Raw genomic sequence first — 7,644 nt, forward strand, 5'->3', positions numbered from 1 at the left:
ACCCGAGGCTCAAAGAATGGTCCATTTTTATGGCCTCCAATTTATCAGTTAAGAAGGTACAGTTAAGAATGTTTAGAATCTAGGCATGGTTCTAGCGCTGAACAACAAATTTTTTTTACCTATCATCTGGTTTCACAACGTTTTTAACTTCATTTGAGGAATTCAAAAAGTGTTGTAAAATTTACAGAAATATTTTTACAATCTCTGCTGTGGCAGGCCAGGATCTCAGGCCTTCCTTTCCTAAATTTCTGCAATATCTCCTTTGACCTTTCTCCAATTTCTGCCACTGCAGGTAACATCTCCAAACCTTCAAAGTTAAACTCACAATTCTGTTCCTGTGTGCCTTGCACACACGCACACACACACACACACACACACACACACAAGACACCATTCATGAAATGTCTTCTAGGTAATAAAAAATTCGTCCACAAACAATGGATTTCTTTGTTGTGAAGTTAATGGTTAATACCTTTATTTTAATTGAACAATAACTTAACAAAAATTAAAAGAGAAACAAAAGAATTAAGAAAGAAAAAGTATCCCTGGAAACTATTTCTACTCCGGGCACACAAAGGTTGTGGAGAAACAAAGAGTTCACATGAAAAATAAGCAGACAACCACAACAAGTGACAAAAATAAATAAAAACCTGGGAAAAAGAAATAAAAGCCTGGGAAAAGACTGCCTAGTAAATGTCTGCTATTCTTCCAGTATTGTAGTGTTGTAGGGAAGGTCATTCCAGTTTTTGATTCATGTATGGACATTTATGTATAGTTTTAGACCCTTATACAAAGAAGGTGATTGAAAAGGATTTACATCATAGTCCTTTACAGATTCCTGATACATTATCAATGAACAAATTGAAAAACAAGTTCTCTGTTCGACCTTTCCCAGTTACAATTTAATTGTCTCTTGATAGATAAATAAGCTCCTGGAGTTATAAGGGTTGTTTGTGAGCAGGTACATGTGCAAGTGTCTGTTGGCAGTATGACGGATGCTTCTCATATGTTGGGAATACTCAGTGATTTATGATCGACTAGGTGTTTCCATCCTGCTAGTCATCACCTAGATTTTCTTATTAATGTCTCTAAATCTACCAGTTCATGGATGAGAAATTCTGCATAGTGCTAATCATGCTCCATTATAAAATAAGTTATTAAGTGTCTCTACAATTTAGCACATTGAGTGTATTCAGAAATGTTTATTTTCATCTCTGAAGTTTCAATGTCCTTTCTCTTTGTTTCTTATAACATGCATACCAAGAAGGTCCCATAACTTTGTGCTCAAGACCACAAACTGCCAAAGACTTTAGAAGATTGAGGAGTATTTCCTCACTTATTTCCTAATTGAATTTCTTGTCTCTGATGGGGGTCATAGCTCCCATTGTTCGTCTTTCACTCCTAACCTCTGACCTTTCACTTCTCACCCTGGCAGGCTGTGGGAACTCCCCATCCCAGTGTGTACTTGACCTCACCCACCTCTGCATGTAGCCTTTTGATTTGTAACCATCAAGTAACATCTTGATTTGTATCTCTATCCCGTATTCTAGAATGTGTGTTTGTCTCATCTGGGAGGGTCTGAATTCTTTGTTTAGTTTTTTGTTCCTCATTCTTACCTCACCCTTAGAACCCAAGGAAATTGCCTATGGACACTCAATGATGTGAATTCCCTTTCTTGGCTGCTTGTTATTAGGCAACACAAATGTCTGCAATATACCAGTCTGCCTCATGGACATGCACGTGGATACTGCCGGAGCAATATTCCTTTAGAATAAGATGAGGAGTGCAGTTTGAATGACATTTTTGGCTCTAAGATTCTGCAAGTCTGTGAATGTTCTCCATTTACAGCATGAAAACTGACTGAAGGTAAACAGTCAACACTGTGGGACTAGTACTTGTTTCCCAGTCTTCTCAACTTCCTCCAAGACTATTCTCTGGAATGTAACCCCTTTCCTATTCCTTCCTGCTGGAAACCAGAAGGAAGAGTCCATAAACTCCACATAGTCATCTAAACTCTGGATGAATTCAAGACTTGAAACAGGTGCTGAAATCAGAGATCGTCACCTACATTCCTCAATCACATCCCAGAAATCTTTCTGTGATCACTGACCTGTTTGTGTTTTTATTCTGGAATGTTTCTGTGAGGTGTAAAGAAACTTGGGAACAGTTGCTGGGTGAATTTCCTGCAGTTGCTGTTACAAGTTAGCATAAGTGGCTAAAAAAAGGGAACTTGATTCTCTCATAGTTCTGAGAGCTACAAGTCCAAATTCAAGGTGTCTGCAGGGCCAGGCTCTGTCTGACTACTCTAGAAAAGGATCCTGCCTGCCTGTTGCAGCCTCTGGTGTGCCAATAGTTCTTTGCGTTCTCTGGTTTATAGATGCATTGCTTCAGTCTCTGCCTCCATCATCACATGGACTTCTCCGTGTGTGTCTTGGTCCAAATTTCATCTCCTTACAAGGAAATTAGTCACTGAATAGGGTGTGCCATAAACCAGTACGAATTTACCTTTACTGGGTCACATCTGCAAAGATCCTATTTCCAAATAAGGTCACATTCACAGATTCTGGGTAGATATTTGAAGGACACTATTCAACCCAGTGCAGTTGCAAAATCGTTGTATTATAATACCCAGGTTTCTTCTCAACCTTTTACTCTGATATTTGAATCTGAATTACATATGAACTCAATTTATACACATTTTTTAGTATGTACATTTTCATTCTGGGCAATCTTATACTCATTTTTTTTCTCCACATTTAGTGTTAACTGCAGTGTTTAATAGCATTCATAAATGTTTTTACTTTTCTTAAGGCTAACACATCAAAGAAAAGAATTTCCCTTAGGCATGTCAGTTAATACCTCCTCTTTTCCTATAGTTTATTTATAGTTACCAGCTAATGTAAGAAATGGGTTCCATATTTTACAATGACACATGAAAGCAGCTTATGGAATAAGACATAAACCATGGAAACACAATGTGCTATTTTTCTATGGTTCCTCTAATAAATTGAATCAGACAATAATCCGCTTGAAGATGCACCTCACAGTTGAGAAATAAAAATCTTAAATGAGCTGGGTTCTAAGAAAAAGAATTTAATTGAACAGTGGGCCATCTCAGACTGAATTTGGGGAAAAGAATGTAAGAATTCTAGTGACCAGTGTGCTAATGAGAGGGCAAACATGAGACTTGAGAACACCTGTTCCTACAAATTAATACCTCATCAGATTGGAAAAGATTTTAAATGATACTAACCATTTTTGGTAATGGGACTAGAAAATAGGTCTTTTGCCACCGTGGTAGAGAAGAAAGTTAAAATCATCTAGGAGAGAAATTTGGCAATATTTGGCAAACAACCTAAAATATTGATGTTTACATTCTGATTTCAGGTAAGGATGATCAATAGAGCAGCTGTTTCCAATGTGCTTTGGTTTTCATGCTTGTATAAGTGAATGGAAAGAAATGGAGAAGCTATAAGGAAGCCCTAAAAAGATAACAAAGCAGAAAGTCAGAGAGGCTAAAAATAGGGAAGAAAGGTTTTATGATGAGAAGAAATGGATCAAATGGGTTCATTAATTCATCCATTTATTGGAAATTATCTATTGATCATTTACTGTGTCCCTGGCACTGGTACTGGCAGAAGGTATTCAGCAATGGGAAGAAAAAAACAAAAACGAAACTTGGGCTCACACAGAAACTTGTATGAATGGTCATAAAGCTTATTCATAATAGGAAAAAAGAAAAAAAACACAAATGTCTTTTAGTGGGTGAAGGGCTAAATCAATTATTCTACAAACAACTTGGATGTATTTCAAGGGAATCATGCTGATTGAAGGCAGCCAATCTCCCAGTGTTACATACCGTGTGAGTCCCTTTGCACAACATTCTTGACATAAAACAACTATAGAGATGGAGGTGCCGTTACAGTTGCCGGGGTTAGCCATGGGCGGGGGCACATCAGAGGGCGCCTTTGGGGCTGGAGCAGTTCTGCATCTTCACTGGGAATGGTATAAAATCAAGATGCACAAGCGGGTGCATATTACTAACAGGTCTGGACAAGCTCTGTGGATGATCCCCATGCCAATTTCTGTTCTTGATGTTCTGCACTTGTTCAAGATGTTACCACTTGGAGAAATTAAGTGAATGGTACATGGAACCTCCCTGCACATTTTTGTGCAACTTGCTGTGAGTCTATAAATATTTCAGGATAAAAAGTTAAAAAGATACACCCAAACTACATGTGTAGATGGCTTTGTGTGTGAATGCCATCAAACCATTAGTACCATTTGGTCTAGTGATTCCGACTTTAAGAATTCAACTAAAGGAATTATTAGATTATGTAGGAATTAACAGTAAAACTTTTAGGGATAAAAAACTTGTACTTCTATCAACAAGGGAAGTCTCAAATATATTGTGTGAGTTACAAATAACTTTTAGTATAAAGGGATGTCATAATATAATGTAGATTAAAATATATAAGTTTACAAAAGCATGTGTAGAAACTCTTGATTTTGTAAAACTTGCTCCAGTGACTACTCTTGAAGCCAGCCAATCAGAAAAGCTCCCTTTCTCCTCCAAGTTGGTCAGCTGGCAATGGTGCATGCCAATCACACGCTTTCATAGCCAGAAGGCCAACCAGCTCCTAGCTGTGTCTGCCACTGAAATCCACCAATCTCTGCCTGCCAAAATCCCCACACAAATCAGCTCTCTGTTTTGCTCAGGGAAACTGGCACAGTCATGGCAGACTTATGCAAATAACACACCCAGTATTGTTTCAGATGTTGAGCAGTGTCATTTCCTTCATGAACAGCAGCAGCCTTGGTGTCCCACAAATGGGAAACCCCTGGGTGGAAGGGAGGCAGCATGACTCCTGGGGCCAGCAGGAGCTGTAAGCAGACACGGAGGACCACCTCTCTGGAAGAAGGGTTGGTGCAGAGGCCTCTTAGAGCTGTAAGGCAGCCATGGTAAACAACGGTAGTCTCAAGTTGCAGCTGCAGGGGCTTTACCAGGTAAGGGGGCCCCTCAGCACATACCAGGGCTTCCCAACGGGTACAGCCAGGCACTGGCATATCACTGGATCTCCACCCAGTTCTGTGCACAGGGCTCAAGGCATAGCCTGCACGCCCATGTCAGTGTGACCTGTGGTCTTCAGTGGGTGGGCTCAGCAGCAGCCCTGAGGAGGGGTGTTGCCCAGTTAAGGCGGTGGAAGTCCTCCTTACCTCCCCTATGGCCCTGTTTGCATAGAGCAAGTATAATGTTATCAGCCAGAGTAATCAACCCAGACATTCCTCCATTACAAAGCTAGAATAGTTGTCCCTCATAGAAGATGGGACATCATGGAAGAGTTTGACCAGTTGTCTGTCCCAAGGCTGCCCACATGCTGAGAGGATGGCCATTTGTTTGATTGGAGGCATTGTTCATATTTATCCCCAGCCTGAGAGGAAGTAGCCCTCCTCTCTGGGAAATCCCTCTGGACAGTTGTCCCTACCTGTCACTTTCATCAAATGTCCATTCTGCAGTTTGACTTGCTATGTTTAATCATGTTCATTTCCTTCTGTTTGCCCTGACTGATAACTCAGGAACAAATGTCCCGAGAAACCAATGATGGTCACTCAACACCAAGTGACAGAAACTACCATATGACAATTACATGTGCAGCATGTGGGAAAGCTGGGTGTGCCTCAGCCATGTTCTCAGTGACTCCAGATGTTAGTGATCAATGCTTCCAAAGTGGGGCCCACACACTCAGATTCAGGCCCTGCGAAAAGGGACCCCTGGTGCAGCCGTCAGCCTCCTGGAAAGCTCTGCTTATATCTACTTTGTTCATTAGGGACAGAGCATTCATGTACATCGGAGGCTCGTGCTCAAGCTTCCTTGTGACCCCATCCATCCCCTGCAGCTCCGTGGAGCAAGCGTGTGCAGAGGGCGAGCCATCTGGAGAGCAAGCGAGCTGGATAATGAATTTTGTGGCAGCCAAATATTTCCAGGTAACATTCAGTGGGGGGCCTTCTGTGACATTCAGGCTTCCAAGATTCAAATACGAACAGTCCTGAGGCTGTACTGGGGCCCCTCTCCTGTCTCTGCCTCCCCGCAGGGCTGAAGGAGCCCCACATGGCTCACGGGTGACACCGGCAGAGGGGTCCTGAGCCATCCGGCTGGGTCCTCGGCAGGTGGCTCTGTTAACCCCCGCTGACCTCCTGAGGGTATCATCAACATGCTCTGTACTTCATCAGTGCTACACAGTTCCCTTTTAACTGGAGAAAGAATAACAATAATGGTCAGGTTATTGTTAAACAAGATACATTGTTATAAATTATAATTTTCTCCTAAAACATTTTTAATAGCACGTTAACTGATAACACACAAAGGCAGGGAAAAGGGGGAGAAATTACTAAGGAAACAGGAGGCTCTAGATGAGCATCAGAATGAATAGGCAGGTAAAATGCACAAAAACTGGCTACATAATGCACACTCACTATTTCCAAAGCCACGGTTCTCTGCGGCAAAAATGTGCCTGGCCTACTTTCCTACCTGGCTGGGCCCCTGGTGAAATAATGAGTGAGGTTGGGCACAGTGGGTGCCCCTTGGCCAAACTCTGTCATTTCCTGCTGTGATGGCAGTCAAGCCCTTGTAGTAAATTATGTGCCTTCCATGTCTAACTCCCAGTTACTCTTCTTTTATGACTTTCTGCTGAGGAGAAAAATACAGTGATGCCGAAGCCCTGTCTACTTCCTGTCTGCTTCAGAGGCCTTGAATGTAAGAGGTTTACAGTCTGAAGAAACAGGGGTTCTGTCCATGGGTGAACCCCACCTGCCTGTGCTGACATTGCTGAAATCTTCAGTCCCTGTCTGCGATTGGACAAACGAAAAACTACCAGTATGCTCTTTTTTCAGAGACATTACTGGAGAATTGCCTGGCCGATTTCCTGACTTACTATGCTTTCTCTTCCACACTTTTTGTTTCCTTTATATTAAAAATAACAAAACAAAAGTCACTTTGGGTTTGATAAATAGAAACCATGTTCATATGGTGGTTGGTGGCCAACACAAGAGAGAGTTTGGCCAGTTGACGAGTGGCAGGAGGATGGGGTACTCCTTCCTGACCCCATAATACCACAGCTTTGCCGCGCCACACCCCTGCTCACTGAGGGCACCCACCCAGTTCCATTTTCGCCCTGCCAGCCATCCACAGAGCTCCGGATGAATGTGTGGAGTTAGGAACATCAAGCAAGCCCGTCAGCACTACCCAAACTGCAAACTCTCCTACAAAGAGGGAGGAGAGGTGCCTTGTTTTCTATTAAAACAAGAGCTTCAAGAATGTGGGATTTGATGCTAATGATGCGTTTCTAAGTATGTTCTCAGACCTACTGGAACAATAGGACAAAAAGCGTTAGAATTGCCTCTAACCACTTGAGTTGGCAGAGGATGGAGCAACAAAAAGATCTAAGACAGGAATCATCTGCCTTTCCTGAGACACGGGTGAGATCAGAGAGAGGGTTCTATTGAGCAGAATTCAAGTCGGTGGTCATTTCGAGGCAGCGTTTCTTGTGCCGTGAAGGTTTTAATCCTGGAGTTTTATGATGGGGTCTGGAAGGGACCCGAAAAGCATAAAGAGATACCATCCAAGTCAGAAGTCACCCCACTGTG

General features: G+C 42.2%; 1 long non-coding RNA gene across 2 annotated transcripts; it reads left to right on the top strand.

The window, feature by feature from the left end:
- The first annotated feature begins 4,817 nt into the window (after positions 1-4,817).
- Positions 4,818-7,294, top strand: LOC140845226 (uncharacterized). Of its 2 annotated transcripts, none has more exons than XR_012124001.1 (3): positions 4,818-5,007; positions 5,829-5,985; positions 6,694-7,294. It is a non-coding gene; the product is annotated as an uncharacterized lncRNA (long non-coding RNA). The 2 variants fall into 2 exon arrangements; XR_012124000.1 differs by having other exon boundaries at positions 6,697-7,294.
- The last annotated feature ends 350 nt before the right edge of the window (positions 7,295-7,644 follow it).

The sequence above is a fragment of the Manis javanica genome, chromosome 2 (assembly GCF_040802235.1).
Source record: "Manis javanica isolate MJ-LG chromosome 2, MJ_LKY, whole genome shotgun sequence".
NCBI lineage: Eukaryota > Metazoa > Chordata > Mammalia > Pholidota > Manidae > Manis > Manis javanica.